General features: G+C 39.4%; 1 long non-coding RNA gene and 1 pseudogene across 1 annotated transcript; both read left to right on the forward strand.

Moving 5' to 3' along the window:
* The first annotated feature begins 457 nt into the window (after positions 1–457).
* On the forward strand, positions 458–6510 carry LOC139190273 (uncharacterized). Its single transcript, XR_011574368.1, has 6 exons — positions 458–607; positions 727–795; positions 894–970; positions 1070–1210; positions 1542–1619; positions 6130–6510. It is a non-coding gene; the product is annotated as an uncharacterized lncRNA (long non-coding RNA).
* A 270-nt stretch (positions 6511–6780) lies between these two features.
* Positions 6781–6895, forward strand: LOC114820805 (small nucleolar RNA R71; annotated as a pseudogene).
* Positions 6896–20189: the final 13294 nt, after the last annotated feature.

Below are 20189 nucleotides of genomic sequence, written 5' to 3' on the forward strand. Positions count from 1 at the left end.
GAAAAATGAATAAAAGAAAAGAAACAAAAATATGAAATCCTAAAATAAAACATAAAACTACTATCAAAGAAAATGACCTAAGAAAAAGAGAATAGCAAATAACAAAGACACATAAAATAAGAGAAAAGAAAAGGGAATGGACACATCTGGGGATCGAAGTGGCGACCTGAGGCAAGGAAAGTATGTGCTGGACAACACGTCGAAGGCCACATGTGTGTTGACCTTTAGCAACGGCTATTATATAAATGGGTGCAGCCTCTGTATTTGACAGTTGAAAAACCCTAGCAACTACACCTACTCTCAGTGCAACTTGTGATGACATCGAGCCCAGAGCCCAAACGGCTCTCTCCCCTCGTGAATTCAAACTGTGTCCTAGGGAAGCATAAAAGCTGATGAGGCGCACACGTGTCATGCATCAGGAAGGGGAGCTCCATAGGATTCCAATTGAAAGGTTCTCTCTCATTTCTGATTACAAGTAGAAACCCTTGAGCTCTTTCTCTTTCTCTCTTTCTCTCCTCAAACCGAATAGAACCTTTATGCTTTCATCCCTCTCTCTCACAGCAACACAAACCCTAAGTAAAATCCATAGTCGCTCCTCCATTAGCAAGTACAAATTTCCTCATCTCCAAACTGCAGTTTTAATTTAGTGGTTGAGCTCCATTTTCTTGTAGTTGCATGACCACACGACAAAGAAAGATAATACTTTATTTTCTGTTTGATGCACAGGAACTGACTCCGAGGGCTTGAAGAACGGTAGAGAACACTAGAGGGGGGGATACAGATCGTAAACCAAAGGTAAAGATGTATGCCCTTAGTTGACGGCGCTAGTCTTGCATGTGTAAAATCTGTTGAGTTGCATGAAGAATAATAGTTGAATCTAACATGTGTGTAAGGTGTGCACGGTACTTGCCTCTCCAAGGTAGAGAGTAAACGAATCGCCGCAACCCACACAGATCTGAACATGAAAAAGGTACAACTCATGGCTAAAAAAAAATGTAAAACGCCAAATGATCAAAGAATGGTTGAATGTCACTGCATATTGTAAATGTCTGTCTCTGTGTGTACGCAGCTTGGATGGAGTGGCTAACCGAGAGAAATAAACACTCAAGCTGCAAATCCAATGAGTCACAAAGGAAAAATCAACGGTCAAGCTCCTGTGACTGCAACAGATAAAAAAAACGCACCCCTCTGCTCTTATGTTACTCAGCATGTATGGCTTTAACTCATCTGTCTTATGATATTCCGAATCTGATAACTGGGACTCATCAATGCTAAAAAAAATCAAATGGAGGTATGGATGTGAATGATGATGTCGGACTTTGAACACCCTCTCCCCCGGAATAGAACTGAATGAAAATCTTAGCACCCCGGAACATATGTATGGACCAGTTGGACATGAACTGTATTGAGGACAGAGAACGAACTACCCCCAAACTTAAAGAATGGCATCCTTGAATGTAAAAAAAATAGATCCCCAATAATAGTTTTTGATATACGGACTATTTCCATTGGAACTCATACGCCTGATTGTTCTATTGCAGGAAAATACCCCAGATCGGCAAAGGCAGCTTGAGGACAATACTCGACACTGAAGAATGGCCGCTTAGCAAAATAGAGAGGTATAACATTCTGTCTTTCTGTGGTTGGATCTACGAGTCTACAAGATCTTTCAGATTTCTGCAGTATATTTCAGCCTTAAATAATATCGATGCATAAATGCTTGGTTGTTGTCTGTAAAAACCCACGGTATGAACTCAGAGATCGAATATATAAAATAGTAACTGAAAATAAAAAATTAAAAAAAACAAAAACAATTTTATTTATATTTATATTTATTTATTTTCTGTTTTTTGTTTTTTTTTTTTTTTTTTGTGTTTTTTTTTTGTTTTTTTTGTTTTTTTACACTAAATAACATCTTAGGAAATTAAATGCATCTAGACTGAAAATAATGAAATAAAAGAGACAGAAAGTAAAGAAGTTAGAAAATTGGGTTGCCTTCCAATAAGCGCTTTATTTAATGTCTATAGCTAGACGGAACGGAAGCCCAGTGATTAGATTGCAGGATCCCTCAGAGTCATTGACTCGCAGGCACTGTCGAAGGGTGACTCCAAGTATGGTTTCAGCCTGTGACCATTCACCTTGAATGTGTTTCAATTAAGCTCATTTGTAATATCAATATCCCCTTGAGGATAAACCTTTGTAACCAAATAAGGCCCATTCCACCGAGATTTCAATTTCCCTGGAAATAACTTTAATCTAGAACTGAGTAACAACATTCTCTGCCCTGGGTGGAAGTCTTTTCTGAGAATTTGTTTGTTTTGGAATGCTTTTGTTTTGTCTTTGTATATGCGTGCATTATCATAAGCATCGTTACGAATCTCTTCAAGCTCATTGAGCTGCAACTTACGTTTTTCCCCTGCTGAATCGTAAGCAAAATTCAACTCCTTAATAGCCCAAAATGCCTTATGCTCTAGCTCCATAGGTAAATGACAAGCCTTGCCATAAACAAGCTGAAACAGGGACATCCCAATCGGTGTTTTAAAAGCTGTTCTATAGGCCCAAACTGCATCATTTAATTTCAATCTCCAGTCCTTGCGAGTGGAGCCAACTGTTTTCTCCAAACTATGCTTGATTTCCATGTTGGAAACTTCAACCTGCCCTGATGTTTGTGGATGATAAGGAGTGGCAACACGATGAGTTATCCCATATTTTGCAAGCAACGCAGCAAACTGTTTATTAATAAAATGCTTTCCCCCATCACTAAGCATAACTCGCAGGATTCCAAACCGTGGAAAAATAACACCTTGGAGGAATTTCAGAACCATTGATCCTTGATTGGTTGGTGCTGCAATAGCCTCGACCCACTTAGAAACATACTCAACATCCACTAAAATATATTGATTTCCATGTGAGGATGGGAATGGTCCCATAAAATCAATGCCCCAAACATCAAATAATTCAACTACCAGTATTCCTTGCTGTGGCATTTCATTTCGCTTGGATTGATTTCCCACTTTTTGACACTTATCACAAGCTTTGCACCAATTGTTTGCATCTTTGAAAATTGATGGCCAAAACAACCCACTTTGCAATATTTTTTCTGCTGTCCGCTTGGGCCCAAAATGTCCACCACATGCATAGTGGTGAGCGAACTTCAACACACTTTCCTGGTCACTCTCAGGAATACAGTGCCTTATAATCTGATCTACACAATATTTGTATAAATATGGCTCATCCCAAAAATAATGTTTCGCATCGGCTAAAAACTTCTTTTTTCGCTGAAAAGAAAAATCAGGAAATAACACTCCTTTTGTCAAATAATTCACAAAATCAGCAAACCTCGGGGTATTGTTATGGACAGCGTAAAGTTGTTCATCTGGGAAGCTTTCACTCAGTGGGAGTGAATCTTCTTAAGCAATAGTTGGAAGAATTAATCTGGATAAATGGTCAGCCACCACATCGAATTAACCTAGGCTTGGCATATTTCTTAGACAACAAATATTTAAGGGCAGCATGATTAGTATAAACAATAACCTTAGCTCCCACCAAATAGGACCGAAACTTCTCTAAAGTAAACACAACTGCCAACAATTCCTTCTCTGTGGTTGCATAGTTGAGCTGTGCATCATGGAGAGTACGACTTGCATAATAAATGACATGGGGAGGCTTGTCTATACGCTGCCCTAAAACTGCCCCAATTGCATAATCTGAAGCATCACACATCAACTCAACAGTAAGCTCCAATCTGGGGTTGCAATAATAGGGGCTGATGTTAGAAGTGTCTTTAACTTGTTAAATGCCTCCAAACAATCTGCATCAAAATAAAAAATTGCATCCTTAGCCAACAAATTACACAAAGGTCAGCTAATCTTGGAGAAATCCTTGATGAATCGTCGATAAAAACCTGCATGCCCAAGGAAGGATCCCACAGTCAACTGTAGTGAGAGGTGGCAATTTGGTAATAACGTCAATCTTAGCCTTATCAACTTCAATTCCCTTGCTGGAAACTAAGTGACCTAGAACAATACCTTGCTTAACCATGAAGTTGCGTTTCTCCCAATTTAACACCAAGTTTGTTTCTTGACACCGTTAGAGGACCAAAGACAAATTTTGCAAGCATTGATCAAATGAATCTCCAAATACTGAAAAATCATCCATAAATACTTCCACAATCTGCTCAACTAGAGAAAATACTCATCATACAACGTTGAAAAGTAGCGAGTGCATTACATAACCCAAATGACATCCGTCTGTAAGCAAATGTTCCAAAAGGACATGTAAAAGTTGTTTTCTCCTGATCCTCTGGTGCAATTGGAATCTGATTGTAACCGGAGTAGCCATCCAAGAAACAATAAATGCCCAACCAGCCAATCTCTCCAACATTTGATCAATAAAAGGCAAAGGAAAGTGATATTTTCTGGTGGTTGAATTAGGCTTCCTATAATCAACACACATGCGCCAGCCAATAGTTAAACGTGTAGGAACCAGCTCATTATTATCATTCTTGACTACTATAATTCCAGTACGTTTAGGTACAACCTGTGTAGGGCTCACCCATTGGCTATCTGAAATTAGATATATCATACCTGCATCAAGAAGTTTCATTACTTCAGTTCGAACCACTTCCTTCATGATTGGATTAAGGCGCCTTTGAGCATCAGCTGTGGGTTTTACGCCTTCTTCCATGCTGGGTTGATTCCCTTAATATTTGCAATAGTCCAACCCAATGTATCCTGATATTTTCGTAACACTCTCAGCAATTTTTCCTTCTCAGAATGTGTCAAGTCTGCTGCAATAATAACTGGCAGTGTTTGGGCAGCCCCTAAATACACATATTTCAAGTGTTTGGACAAAGGTTTTAGCTCCAATTGTGGTGGTTGAAATTTGGATGGTTTTAATGGCTGTTTTGGCTCTCCCAAACTTTCATAAACATGTCTCCATTTAGATAAAAATTTAGGCACGTTGTCTAGAGTTTGAACAACTTCTAGGATGTCTTCATCATGTGTTTCAAAGTCAAAATTCCCATATAAAACCCTTCTACAATGGATCTATTATTGAATGAGTCACATAATTTGTATGAACACACCCATCTAAAACATCAACACGCATACAATCAAGTTTTGCTGCTGGCTGTTTGGCTGCTTCAAATAAATTAAACACCACTAATTGATCTTGAACCCTTAGTGTTAAAGTTCCTGCTTCCACATCAATTAATGTTCTTGCTGTTGCCATAAACGGTCTACCCAAAATTATTGGCGTTTGTAAATCTTCGTCCATGTCCAAAACAACAAAATCTGTTGGCAAATAGAGATTGTTAACTTTGATGATGAAATCTTCAATGATGCCCCTTGGATATGCAACTGACCGGTCAGCTAATTGTAGGATGACTGAAGTAGGATCTCCTTGACCTAGCCGCTGAAAAAATAGAATAGGGCATTAAATTAATACTAGCACCTAAACCAATTAAAGCATGCTTAAAATCAAAATTTCCAATAGTGCAAGAAATAGTGAAACTCCCTGGATCTTTCTTTTTCGGCGGCAGTTTGTGTAGTAAAACCACAGTGCATTGTTCAGTGAGAATCATTTTTTCAAAGTCCACGAGCTTTTTCTTGTGTGTGCATGCATCCTTAAAAAATTTGGCATAAGATGGAATCTTTTTTATAGCATCCAACAATGGTAGATTAATCTAAACATTTGCTAATGTTTGCATGAAATCTCTTAACTGCTGATCTTTGAGCTTTGGTTGTAACCTTTCGGGATAGGGAAAAGGAGGATCATAAACACGCTCCGGATTCTGTATTAGGGCAGAATCTGGGCTGTTCAAAATCTGTGCAGAAACAAATTCTGCATCTTTTTCTGCCGTTACAGAAACTGGGTTGTTAATTCCTACAGCCTTGTCCTTGCTGTCAATTTCTTTGTCACGATTGTCGTAACTTTTCCCACTGCGTAGAACTCTCACTGCATTACAATCTGTTGTACCCCTTGGATTAGGCACTGTTTGATTAGGAAACTTCCCTTTTTCCCTTTCTGTAATATTACCTGTTAGCTGCCCAAATTGCCTCTCCAAATTTGTTAGGAAGCTTGCATATTTTGCATGTTTTGATTCATTGTTTGTTGCATCTTTTGCAGGTTTTGGTTGCTTTGCTCAATACTGATGCAAGTGGCATCTGCTAACTTGTCAATGACAATTTCCCAAGAAGCTCTAGCTGGTGCAGCAGGTTGCTGGATTGGTTGTGGGAATGGTGGTTTAATTTGCTGCTCACCACCCTATTTTAAATTTTGGGTGATCCCTCCAACCTGGATTATAAAAATTTGAATGAACATTATTTCTTTGCCTTGGATAATTGTTGAATGCATTAACTTGTTCTGCCACAAAATCTGGATATGTATTTCTCCATGGAAAACTCATAAAATCATGTGTGGGTTGGCTGCAAATTGCACAATATGCTGCTGCAAGTTGCTAGACAGCAACCTACTGAACTGGAGCTGCCATTTTCTGCAAGATCAAGTCAAATTTTGCATCAAAACTTTCTATGTTTTCGCTCAATCTTTTCAATTTGAGCATATACATTTGGAGACCCCATGGACATTTCAAAAACACCCCGATTTTGTGTTTGATCCCCTGCCCATTGTTGAGATTTAGATGCCATGTTGTCAAACAGTTGATAGGCTTCCTGTGCATTTTTAGTTGAATATGAACCTCCTGACGAAGCATGAACATGATTCTTAGTGTTTGAATTTAATCCTTTGAAAAATATGCCCATCCGTGTGTCTCCATCAATGCCTATGTGGGGACACTTTCTGAATAACTTTTTAAAACGCTCCCATGCCTCGTGAAGCTCTTCATTAAGCTTTTGGGCAAATGATAAAATTTGAGTTCTCATATCAAGAGTTTAAGAGGCTGGATAATATTTGTTAAGAAATTTGTCACTCATCTATGCCCATGAAGTGATACTGGCTGATGGTAGTGTAAGTAGCCATGTTCTTGGCTTGTCCTTCAATGAATAAGGAAACAAACGAAGTTTGATTGATTCTGCAGTAAACCCCTTCACTATAATATTTCAGCACCCCATTAAAAACTATGTGATATGCATATTAGGATCCTCATGAGCTAATCCATGAAAAGTAGGTAAAATTTCCAACATGTGATGTCTAATTTTGAATGCATCACCTTCCTCGTCTGGAAATACAATGCAACTTGGTAACTCATTAACTCGGGCTGCTAATGTATCCCTCAATGGACGCCCAACAGCTGGTATGGCGAAAGCCATGATAGCCTCGCTGTCCAAACACCCAAAAAACAGATTTTTCGGAAAAGTGCCCTCCAACGATGGTTCCCAAGCTAAAATCTGCTTCCTGCGCCTTTGTCGTAATATTCGGTTCGACTCTGGGTTGAATTCTAATAACTGCTGATTTTGAGATCTGGTGCAAACCATGAACTGGATCTGCCCAGATAGTGCGATCTGTTAAAAAAAAAAGAAAGTTATTTTTTTATTTTTTTACTTATTAACAGAATTAATTAACAAAGAACTATGATTAACACAAATTGTTAAAACAATCCCCAACGACGGCGCCAATTTCTTGATAGCTATTTTACCACCTACAAATGTAGGGATAAAATCACACAAAATACATGTGCAAGAGAACAAGGTTGTTGTAGTATAAATGGCTCAAGTAAGGTCGTTTTCCACTTGGATTATTTAAAACAATTTATGAAAAACCCTGATCCTAGTTAATTATTTAAAAACAAAGATTGGAAAATGATGATTTAATGACCTAAATTAAGAAAAACGAAATTAATAAAAAATGCTAATTAAAATCTGCAATTTCTAAAGAAAGAGAAAGGAAACAATTTTTTAGATTTCAAAATTAGAAAATACCAGGGTCCCGCCGTCACCCTAACAATCCTACATAGTTCTCCTACTTCCTTATGAATTACACAGGCATATTTTGAAGGTTAGGTTTTCCTAAAGTATGCCCTACTTGGAACCCCAACATAGAGCGTATATCTAATCATGCAACCCGTCCGTGGCGTCCAGATCGAATGTGAACATGCAAGACTCATTAAGTTTTGTGAAAAACTTTTGAAAAACCATATAACTCCTAAGACATGTTGTCCATCCTAATTAGTTACATATGTTAACCACAAGAAGCCTTAGTCAATTTTAGGGACAACCTTCCGTCAAAATTGCATCAAATTACTTTTCTAATTATCCTAATGGTCGCAAATCACTAAGACAAATAGATAGTTTAGAGCACAGTGATCAACAATCCAAAATTTGCATTCATAAATTCATAAGAAAATCAAAAAGAGAGTACATATTCTTGCTAAGGATCATGGCCTCACCCTAGCAATAAAAAATTAGCTACGCATATTCATAATTAAAATCAACATAATTATATTAAACTAGAAAAAGAATGGAAACACCTGAAAGTATAAGTCTTGAATTCTCTAAGTTTTTCCCAAAATCTTCTTCTCAAATCTTGCGTAGGTTCTTCGAGCCCATCCCTAGGTCTGCCAAAAGGCTTCTTTATACTACTCTAAATAAAATCCTCCTAGTCAAAGATGTTAGAACAAAACTAGGAAACTAAATAAATTCTAATAAAATAGGAAACATAATCCTAAATTAACTTGGTAAATTCGCCTAGAAATCTGCACAGCCACGTTCTAGACCAAAATTAGCTCCAAAACTAGCCCAAACTAGCTAGATTTAAAGTTTGGACTGTTCTGAACACTTCTCCAGAAGGCCACAAACCCATTTGAGGTCGTCTTGGGCTCCAAAAATGTAATGGAAGCCCAAAAACGTCACTTTCCAGTAATGCGCACTGCTTCTTCATTAAATCACCAGAAAATAACCGCTTGGTAGAAATTGTTGAAATTTTGATACGAACAAGCTAAGGAACACATGAACGTTCTCCAATTTGAATCACTCCAAAAGTCATCCGTTTGGTCATATTTTGCTCCAGAGGAAGTCGAATATCCTATATTTAAAATATAAAGCAAAGTATCAAAATTCTACCAAAATAATACTAAGAATAAGGTAAAATATATAATATAATATTGACTCATCAAGTGATACGGTACAATCGCCCTCTCATTATTTTTTTTAGTAGTAATATTCAAACTGACTGACACTGCCTGTGTAACAAGTATTACTGCTGCCCTTCTCATAATTTTACTAGTAGCAATTCCTGGTACTCATTGCAATGCTTATGTACTAAGAATTACTAATTGTCTCTTTTTTCATAATTTTAGTAGTTGTAAAACTTTATATTTATTGGCAGTGCTTGTGTATTGAGAATTACCAACTATTTCATTTCTCATAAAGTTTACTAGTGGTAGTACTCAATAGATCGGCAGTGAATGTGTAGCGAGTATTAGTAACTACCTAATAATTTTTAACTAATGCCATAATTAAGTTAACCTCGAGCCTCGAGTTTCAAGTGCTTATCGTTTTTGGCCTGAAGTTCAAAAATGAAAATTTTGTAAGAACAAAAAATTCTAACATTAACATTCCTTTGAAATTCTTATCATTGCAAGTTCTTATACATATGATTTTTCTTTCAGAAAATAAAATGGTGAACTCGGCAAAACTTGATTTTGTTGCAGTTGAAATCATTGGAAAAAAGACTATCTTACATGGGTTGTAGATGCCAAGATCCATCTTCAGGCAAGCAATATTTAGGACATCATCAAGGAAGGAAACACTACATTCGCTCAAGATCAGGTAAAAGCCATGATCTTCATTTATCGCCACATCCATGAAGGCTTGAAAAGAAAATACCTAACGGTGTTGACACACTGGCCCTTTAGATTGCCTTGAGAGATAGATATAATCACCAAAAAATAGTGATTCTCCTAAGAGCTCATTATGACTGGACACACCTACGAATCTAGAATTTTAAGTCAGCCGCTAAGTTTTATATTGTAGTATGTTTAGAATCAACTCCTACACACCTACGAATCTAGAATTTTAAGTCAGCCGCTAAGTTTTATATTGTAGTATGTTTTAATTGCGGTCAGTGGAATCATTCTTTATTGAGCACCTACACACTTGTCTTGGTGTCAATCACACCAATGACTTGAGACCAATCACTTTCTCAGAGAGAAAACATAGCATGTATTGATCTTAATGGATCGTCACTTAATTGGCAATCTTATGTTCAGGAATGTCTAGGATATGGATACGAGAGAGAATTGCCTCATGAATCTAACTTTTTTAGATCACAATATTTTAATGACATATTCCTTGGACTTATTGTTTAAGCATATACCATTTATACGAGACAATGTTAAACAATAATCATTGCCCTTATATTAAACTAGTTTAGTTTAACATGTTAAATGTTCATAAAGTATCATTATATGATTGGGTTTAGGGCACATTTCCAACAATTCTCACGCATAATGGCGTGAATCGCCTCCAAAAGGTTGCCAGTAAGCTTGAGTCCAAGGAAGTGGATGCACTGTCTGCTAGTGAGAACCTAAAGAAGGAATTGGATAAGCTCAAGATGCTTACACTGGTCTGGTTGAAGAGAATGAGCAGCTAAAGAATGAGAAGTCGGCCACAAAGTTGCACTTGCTTCATGTTAGGCTGATTTCTACAAGCTTGGCTATGTAAACCATCTCTAGGGTAGGTTGTCAGATTATGAGTTTTTCGGGAAGGACTTCTGAACTTACTCCATTTTTTAGAAGATCTGCTTGACTTCTCATTTGAGGTTACCTTTACCTAAGGCGGTGCAATTGTTGAAGGCATGGCACCTGAGGATCTAGTGATCGTCCGAGCTGCTGATGAGTAGTCTTCTTGATTAGACTTAGGAATTTTCTTCTTTTCCTTTTTCTTTGCATTATTTGAACTTTGTTGGCCTTCGAGCAAGTTTCTTAATTTTCTAGAAATTTAATAAACTATTTTCTTTACTTTATTTCATCTTCGCAATTTCACCTTTTTTTTTTTGCAAAACTTACCACAAGACGGTTAGGTGGGTGAGATGCCTCGATGAATCATGTAAACCCACATCCTCACTTTAGGATTCAGTCTTGGCTTGACTACTCCTAGAGCCTTGCCTGCTCAAAGCGATTTGAGAAACTTTTAACTTGTAAAATCAACAGCCAGAGGCGTTGCTTTTTATAAAAATATATGAATCCGCGTAACTACTATAGTCGTGAGCTTTGGCTTTGCTACTTGCAAAACTTTTAGCCATAAGTTTTCAGCTGGATGCGTTGAGTTTTAAATAAGCAGACAAGTCTGCATAGCCATAGAGGGTCTAACTTTCAGCTTAAAGATTTCATAGAGCTACTAGTCGTAGGGTCGTTGGTCGGGTGTCATACTTACAGAAGAAGATGGACTCGCGTGGCCCCCTGAGGCATTAGCCCTGCCCTTCAAAGGTGCCTCGACGTAAGCCTTAGCCTTCTGAGGTGTCAATTTCCCAATCCTTTGAGCTGTGTACAGGATCACAACTCAAACAAGATTTATGGGACATGAAACTCACTAGCTGATTTCACCATAGGTGTGTAGTAGATGCTTTTCACATTAGGTAACCGATTTCGTAGGTTATGTGACTAGCATGGCACACTTTATGAGTCAAGTTATGATCATGAAGACTGCACATCGATCGCACAATAAGCATGTTGTCATGTAAATTTTTCATGGGTAGGGATCCTGTACTTAGTGTCTCGAAAACACCCTGGCTCTCGTGTAATTAAATTTTTCAGTCGGCTAAGACTTTGAGAAAATACTATCATGGTCGATTCAGGGAGTGTCTGACTCAAGTTATCGTGCACTTTAAGTGAAATAGAGGTAGTCAAAACCCGTTTGTGTTTGGATTTTCTGGAGTAGTTTACCCTTTCCGAGCAAGAAAGTATACGCGATGTCTACAAAGGCAGGCGCATCTTTTGTGAAAGAAGGAGTCGTTAGTTTTTGTAGACATGTAGTTGACCAATGCTTGTGAATAATTTCTTCGATCTTCACTGAGAATAGAGAAATGTATTAACTTTGCTGGAACATAGAAATTGCATAACAAATGGATAATCCTCTGTATGCAAGGTTTTGTTTGTCGAGCTGCTTGAGACTTTGAAATTTATTTGTCTTGAATAGGGTTCAAGGAGAGATGGGAGATCACACATAGTACTTTCTCAAGTTGTCAGAATTCCACTGCTTTTCAATCTCTTTATCGTTCATAATGATGAGGGTGTAGATGCCCTTTTCGACCTACTTGACTGATCTTGTATTGACCTTCCTATATGGGATCCATCTTTTTCGAGCTTTCCCGCTGAACAGTGATGAAGGCTTTTCTGAGGACTACATTTCCTAGCTGGAATTGCTGAATCTTTGCCCTCCTACTACTGGAGAGGAGGTGTTGCTGGTAGGCCATAATATGGGTTATAATCTCCTCACACTCTTCCTCTACCAAGTCTAAGTTTGTGGCCATCTTCTTTCCATTATGCTTGGAGCTTGGTAATAAAGTGCAACTACTAGGCACTATGACGTTGAGATGAATGACTGCCTTAGAGCTAAACGCCAGGGTGAAAGGAGTTTTACCAGTTGTTCTTCATTTGGTGGTGCGATATGCCCAAAGAACATTAGGGAGCTCGTTTGTCCACTTTCCCTTTTTGTCTGAGAGGGACTTCTTGAGGCAGTCAAGGATCATCTTGTTGAACGCCTCGGCCTACCCATTACTCTAGGGAAACCTGGGGGTGGCCATGTGTTAATTGATGCTATATTTCTGGAAGAACTTTACCAAGTCTTTGCCTACAAATTGCGGGCTGTTGTCTGTGATGATGGAATGAGGGATGTCGAAGTGACATATAATGTTCTTCCATATGAAGCACTCTATATCCGTTTGGGTGGTTGTGGTCATGGGTTCGGCTTCGACTTATTTTGTAAAGTAGTTAGTCGCTACAATCATCATGCCTTTGCCCCTAGTAGCAAGGGGCATTGGTTCCATTAGGTCAATAGGCCATTGGATGACCATGTGCTCGTCTAGGTGAAGTTTGTTGGCAGGAAGTGTGGGCACAAGCTTAAAGCGCTGGCAATTGTCGCACCTTTGAACATACTTATTGGCTTCTTGGTGCATAGTTGCCCAATAGTAGTTCGCGTTAAGAGCTTTTTATGCCAGGGAATGACCTCCTGAGTGGTTTGAACAAAAGCCTTCATGGATTGGGCTAAGATTCTTCAGGTCGTTGGGAGGCGCTAGGCAGTAAAGATATGGTATTGAGAGGGATTTTAGAATGGGCATGCTCCACATGTAATAACATCCTGCCTTCGTTTGTAGCTATCTTGACTATAATCTATCTGTACAGAGCATTCCATTGACTAAGTAGGATCTTGCCAACTCGGGGTTGTGTTGATCTGTACTCCTTCGACTGCTGGTTTCGTATCTATGCTTAACTTTGCCAAGTACTCAATTGGATGTAGCGTTTGAGCTGATGATCTAGGGTAAAGCCTAGGTCTACTAGTGCGTTTGCATAGGCATTTTCAACTCATGGAACCTAAGTGAGAGTGTATGTCTAGAATGTCACTAGTTGTTCTCATACCTTCGCCCATATATATTGTCATCCTTGGATGTTTTTCCTTGAGGTTTGGTTGGTGATCAACTGGGAATCAAAAGGCTAGGTCCTTCGCCAATTGTAGACCTGCTAGTAAAGCTTCATACTCTGCTTCGTTGTTTGATGCTTTGAAGCTTAGAATGATCGCATGCTTGAGCATCTAATCATCTGAGGTAGTGAAAATTAGACCTATTCTCGAGCCGGGTAGCTAGATGAACTGTCGATGTATAATCTCCAGATATCTTCTGCATGTGGGGTTGGTGCGACTGCGGCGTTCTCGATTGCCTCTAGAGCATTCTTGGGCTAAGTCGCTACTTCATTTAGGCTGGTGGTAAATTCTGTTATGACGTCTAATAATGCCTGGGCCTTTATTGCAGTGCGGGGTCTATAAACTAAGCCATATTAGCCAAGTTCCAGCCCCTACTTTATCACTCGTTGAGAAACGTATGGACTACAAGGCTAATCGTAGAGGATACTGTGTCATGACAATGACCGGATGTCCTTAAAAAGTAGGGTCTATTCCAAGCTGCAAAAATTAGCTTTTCGAAATGTAGAATACAAACAGTTATGCCCCCAACTCTTCTCGTATGAGAGCATAGCTTATTGTTACTTCGGATACCACCAGATAAATATATAGGTCCTCTGTTGCTTCTGGCTTGGATAATAGGAAAGGTGATGTATTTCTTCTAGTCTTGGAGGAAACGGTTGAATGCCACTGCTCGTCTGGTCAGACTTTGGATCTCCTTCATAGTAGTGGGGGAGTCCATATCCAGGATATTTTTTATCTACCTTGGAGTCGGATGTGCCTTGATTCCTCTTTGGGTTACCAGGTACCCTAAGAATTATCTTGAGGCGACTCTGAATGTGCATTTGGGAGATTGAGCTCTATTTTGTACACCTTGAGGATATTGAGTGTCTCTCCCAAGTTTTTGATGTGGTCTAACCGCTACTTGCTTTTCACCATGATATCGTTGATGTAGAATCACACCCCCCAACCCCAATAACACAAGTTACGAGGCAGTGATGCGTTGGCCATCACTAAATTGACCGTATGGCCCAATCGGAAGATGACATCACAAGCCAACTCAATGACATAAGCCATAGTAAGATATTTATGATTTGCAAGAATCTGAAGAAAACATTCATTATTGATAAAATCCAAAGCTACTACAAAGTTCACTTATCAACCTCCCCACTTGGGGACACAAGTCTAGGGATAAGATCCTATTATTATCACATCACATTAGAGCAACTAGAAGTTTCACATACTGTAAACACATAAGGGTGCAGTGCCATGTATAATCAAAAGTATGATCATGCAATTATTACAAACTAGCATAAACTGCAACAAAGGAATCATCACCTTAAGTCCAGAAGATGGATGCCTCACTACCAAGCTTACTCGTCACCATCGGGGTTCTCCTTATTCTTGCAACATCCTAAGGGGTTCCCGGTGCCACACGCCATTGTTGGAGAGAGTTAACAGAGCTAATGGAATATATTTGTCGGAGGAGAATATGTCGTTAAACCTAACGACACAGTTGATGTCGTCGTTAAATCTAATGGAGACCGTCATTGACCATCGTCGAAAAGTGAAAAAAATGCAGAACACGATCAGGTTCGATTTTTCAATTCAAATTCGATGGATTTTCATCCTCACATGAACCAAAACTAATCCCAGAGGTCAATAAACTTACCCAAACATGGAATAGGGCAAATGGGAGTCGAACCCACCTGAGATTCGACAGAAACTTGTCAGAGTTATTCGTCTAATTTTGGAAATGAAGACTAAAGAGCATGCATGTTAGAATCACTGAGTTTTTCCCAGCTAAACACATATGTAATGGAGTATTTAATTACCTGGAATTGGTTCTAAGCAAATTTGTGCACCACTAGCCACAAACTCGCAGGAGTTTGCTTAGACAAGATAACCGGTGATTGGATACACGCATAGATGAACATGCAGGGTTAAAAACCCATGATTTCAAGTTAAATTCAGCAGGAAAACACCATTTCAGCAAGATAGAAGCAAGCCATTAAAGATTTCCCAGAAATCTTACCTAGGTTCGAGTTTAGAGCTTTGAAACTCTTAGCATTAATGGCAGAGCAGCTCATGGTGCTCCGATAATGCATTCAAGGGCAGGGTTGGGTTTCTCATGTCCTATAGACTCAAAATATGTGATTTTGGAGGTTGATTTTGGTCGTAGTTGAAGGAGAGTGTAGGGAGAGATAGAGAGAGAACAAAGAGTTAGAGATATAGTGTTTCAGAAAATGAGGGAAAGAGAGACGAAGTGGTATGAAACCCAATAAAACAATTTTAAGTGAAAGTGCCAAATTTCCCCTCTCAGTTCCAATTATTTCAATTTAGCCCTCGATGCTTCGAATTAAATTTCATTTTCGATTGCACATTCACGTACATGAAAGTGGTAGGAAAACCCAAGAAAGTATAAGAAATTGGATCTCGAGTTGAGGCTCAATAATTAAATAAGACACCCACCCATGGGTAAAATAGTCAATTCATAAGTCTTGGGAATAAAATATAATATTTTAAAGAATGGGATGTAACAGAGGCCTCTATGGTTACTCTGATCTACTTCTTGAACATCATGTTTACCAACCATAGATAAGTAGTGCCTACATTCTTAAGGTTGAAAGGCATGACTTTGTAGCAGTTGGTGCCTTGCTCTATCACAATTTTATCCTTGTCAAGCTCGTGCATGTCAATTTTATTATAACCAGAGTATGCATCCAAGAAGTTGAGCAGCCGGTTCCCATAATTTGAGTCAACAAATAGGTTAATTTGGGGAACTGGGTAATTGTCTTTAGGGTATGCCTTGTTGAGGTCGATGTAATCGATGCATACTCTTCATTTGCCTTTCTCTTTTTTTCATCACTAGTACAACATTGGCCAGCCATGCTGAGTACGTCACTTTTTCAATGAATCCGGCCTCTAGTAGCTTGTCAATCTCCCACTTCAATGAGTATCACTCGTTTGTGTGTGAAATGTTATTTTTTTATGAATCAATGGTTTGGCAGTAAGGTCAACATGCAGCTTATGGTAAGCTATCGTTGGATCGATGATGAGCATGTTAGAAGGTGACCACGCGAAAACGTCACGGTTTTCCCTAAGAAAAGCCTTGACTTCCTCATTTCCTTCGTGCTTAGACGTGACCCTATCCTAACCGTCTTCTTGACTGCTGGGGGTCAAGAAAGATGTATTCAACATCTTTTTCTGGTTTCTATCTCATCTTACCCGCTGTCACTTCAATGTTGATGCTATTTTCTTGATTCATTTGGTGTAATTGGTATTTGGTGGAGGTAGAATTGTCTTTCTATACTTTAGCTACTATTGATGGGGTGAAAGACTTCTTCTTCGTCTCCTTAAGAACTTGTACAGTGCATCATCGAGACATAACCTGGCTAGACTTGATTTCTTCGATTGCTTATCCCTGGATGAATTGGATCTTCTGATACTCGATCAAGGTCACAAAATCCCGTTATAGGGAGACGGGTCGTTAACAATCATAAAGGTCTACGATGAGATATTTGAAAGATTGTTTATGTCAAGTGTGATATTGCCAATTGCAGTTAAGGTAGTCCGTTGAATTTGATCAAGACCTTTGTTTCCGTTTGAGTTGTCCAGGCCCATCTTCAGAATCGCTGACAGTTGTAAAATGTTGACTGTGTTGCCATTGTCCACCATAATTCTGTCGATGATGGTGTGGGCTAGTTGAACAAATATCACCAAGGCATCATCATGCAGAAAGTTTATTCTCGTGACGTCCTGCTTGGTGAAGCCGATGATCGGCCTTGGTACAACATCTACGACTTGAACCTAGAAGATCGATCTTGCTTGCTCGATCCTCCTATTCTTGGAATTGTTGGTGAGCCCAGATGCTTAAAATTGATGAAGATGTTGTTGATTCGTATTGTCTTAGTTGAAGGGTTCAACATCGGTGTTTGTGCCTTGCCTCGGCAGCGCTGCTGGCTTGTCCACATACTTGTCATATTTGCTTTCCTCCACATGATTCTCAAGATACCTCTTCCAAGTGAGGTAGTCATTGGTCGTGTGCCTCGGACCTTTACGAAATGCACAATACTTCGATTGGTCCATCTTGGAAGTATCTTCCTTCATAGGTTACGGCATCTTGAACAATGGCTCGTTCTTAAGTTTGCGGAGAATCTGGTTAATTAAGATTGAGAACTTGGTGAACACCTTAGGCGCTAAGGCTTCTTTCGTTAGGGATCGGCCATTGCGCGTGCATCTTACCTTGCTTTTATCATTGAGCTGCTTCTCACTTACTCTTGTTTTGAGCTACCTCTGAGTCTTTCCATGGTTGCTCAGATGGGTTATAGGCGCGCTTGGCTTCATCCTATAGTAGGTGTTTTTCTGCTAAAGCATAAGAGTCTATCAGGATTAAGTCTTTGCCCATGATTTGCTCTTTGAAGAAGGGGTGATCCACTGGGAACCCCATCTTAAAAGGTAAGCTTACAATGATATCATCATATCTGAGTTGCCTTCTCTACCTTGAACCTCTTGATGTACATGTAAAACGACTCATTTGGATCCTTCTCCATGTTGAAAAGGTGGTCACACTTCTTCTTGATCGAGCAATAGGACGAATATTCTTTGGTGAAAACCAAGGAAATTAGTCGAAGTCGTAGATTGAGCGCGGTGGTGAGGTGCCTATCTTGATCTTCGTCTCCCTTGAAAAGAGTGAAATATGGCAAGCTAAACTTCTGCGGTGGTTCCGTCTGCTCGATCTCGTCCTTGAACGGTGACCTGCTCATGTTAGCCATATCTTTTTGAAGGGCATTGTCAGGATTTTAATGTGTTAGAATCTGCGCATTACGAGCTTTTATACTTCTTTCTAGATTTGCCTCTTCTAGGGCAGCAAAGCCTCCAACTGCCCCCAATGTTGACTTACTAACATGTGCTACTTTTTTGCTTGTCATGTTCATATGTGCTGCCATTACGGTGCATGTGGTTCATATCTGGCTGGTGAGCAAATTGCTCGATGTTGGTGTGGGCTACTAATTAAACTCGATTTGGACTACTCTCTTGCTTCCCTTTGTTCGTCGTGCTGCTATCTTCTTTGATGCTTTGTAGGATGATCTCCTTACAGGCCTAGCCGTGTGTGGACGCTTAGCTTGGAATGTCCAGAATACTTGTCAAAGTGTAGACCTGTTGGTACCAAATTTGAGCGTATCCACGGACGAAGGCAAGAACCAAGTCAGAATTGTCCATGACCACCGGCGAGAGGAGAATATGGTTGATTGGGAGGTGTTGTTGAATTCGGAAAGGACAACCTACATATCTCTGGGAAGAAGAATCAAACCATGGTGTAGTTCTAAGGAAGAATGGCGTAAACCATCATTGACAAATAGCCTATAGTGGGGTGTTGGGAGATGAGTTCTCCATGGATGTGTCTATATGTAGACAGCAGCATAAGGGCCTCTGTTAGGCATAATGAGGATAAGTGTATTGTGGGTTTATAGGGAGAGATATGTGAATGTAGGTGAATAACTACGGTAGTTTTGTAGAAAATAAAGTGGTCGTCCCTTGATAAATACCGATGCTAGTGTATTTATAGGGATCTTGAAAGTCATTGTAGGGAAAGTAATCTTCAACAAATCGAGACTGTGACGACCCGTCCCTAATTGTACGATTTTATAAATTTTAAAAGAGAGATTCGATGAAAATGCCCTAGAGGCAAGATTATTGACTTTTGTTGACCGTTAGGTTATGATGTGTATGAACTATTACTTCACCGTATTCCTGAAGTACTGAACGGTACGAACGCGTAGACACAAGCAGAATCGAAATCGGAGTTACGGACAAATTGGTAATTTCATGTTTAGAGATATTTTGTATTGATTTGTGAGACACATGGGGCCCACACCCCATTTCTACCATTTCCCTTGTCTCCCCCTCCAGAAGTCTCAGATCTCTCTATCTCATTTCAATATCTCTTTCTCACTTACCTATCCTCCTTCCTCAAGGACCACGCACCCATCTCTGACGAGCCATCGTGCAGGCCACCACTTCATCTTTCATTTTCTCTCATCCTTTCTCATTCTGTCACTCTCTCTAACTCTCCCTCTCTCCGTTGAACCCACGCCATGAGATTGTAACCACCGGAGCCTAGGCAGCAACCACCTAACCCTCACTAGTTCTACCTCTATTCTTCATCTCAAACCTTAAGGCCCTCTCTCTTCTCCCTACGTTCACTACTTAGATGTAGTAAAACCGTGATGCATCCACCACCGGGGCCAATGAGATGTTGGTAGAATTCGACAAAGGTGAGTCAAAAATACCTTGGAACAAATATCTATGGTTGCTTAGTGTAGATCTGAGTGTGCTTAGTGTAAATCTAAGTCTGTTAAGTGATTTTGCGTAAGTTTTGTGACATAAATAATTCGGGAAAACTATTTCCCAGTTTTCCGGCGACTGAACCCGAGAGTTGCAAGTGTTTTCTGACCACAGCTAGTCATTATGTGGACAAATCCTTATTCTCCTTCTCCTTAGCTTTATTTTGATATAAAGATTGATGAAAATGGTTAAGTTTCAAAGCTAAATGGAGCCCAGGAATTTTTGCGGCCAAAATCCCAGAATCCGATGGTTGTAGTGGCAACCGGCTGA

Source organism: Malus domestica, chromosome 13 (genome assembly GCF_042453785.1).
Source record: "Malus domestica chromosome 13, GDT2T_hap1".
In the NCBI taxonomy this organism is placed as follows: domain Eukaryota; kingdom Viridiplantae; phylum Streptophyta; class Magnoliopsida; order Rosales; family Rosaceae; genus Malus; species Malus domestica.